This window comes from Propithecus coquereli, unplaced genomic scaffold, assembly GCF_000956105.1.
Source record: "Propithecus coquereli isolate 6110/MARCELLA unplaced genomic scaffold, Pcoq_1.0 Scaffold37, whole genome shotgun sequence".
Lineage (NCBI taxonomy): Eukaryota > Metazoa > Chordata > Mammalia > Primates > Indriidae > Propithecus > Propithecus coquereli.
The window spans coordinates 8,091,841-8,092,373 of record NW_012149396.1 but is presented as its reverse complement, the minus strand read 5'-3'; positions in this window follow the sequence as shown (position 1 = coordinate 8,092,373).

Genomic DNA, 533 nt, shown 5'->3' with positions numbered 1-533 from the left:
CTCTTGCTCAGGCTGGTTTCGAACTCCTGAGCTCAAACAATCCGCCTGCCTCGGCCTCCCAGAGTGCTAGGATTACAGGTGTGAGCCACCACGCCTGGCCCCAGTCATTCTTGATTGTATGTTGCTTCCTCTATATTTGAAGCTTCCTTTGGAGCATTTCAAATATTAATAAACAAAACATGCCTATTCTCTGTACTGATTGGATGGGACCCTGAGAGCAATCCCTTAAAAATGAGGACCAACTGACACATTTACTTCCTTTCCATAACAGCCTCTGGAACTCATTCCCCGCCCCCATCTTCATGTCCACAAAATAAAAGAAAAAAACCTAAGGCTGCAAGGAACAGTGGACTGGATCCAAATAACAAAGGGAACCCAAAGGCCAACTGACACCTCCACTGAAACCCAGAATAAGGTACAGCCACATCCAGGATTATGGGTGAGGCCCCAGAGCTAACCTGAACACTGCTCCATGTTACAGAAACCATGGGGTAAAACCTCCATTAGTTGCAGAATACAATTAAATGATTTGG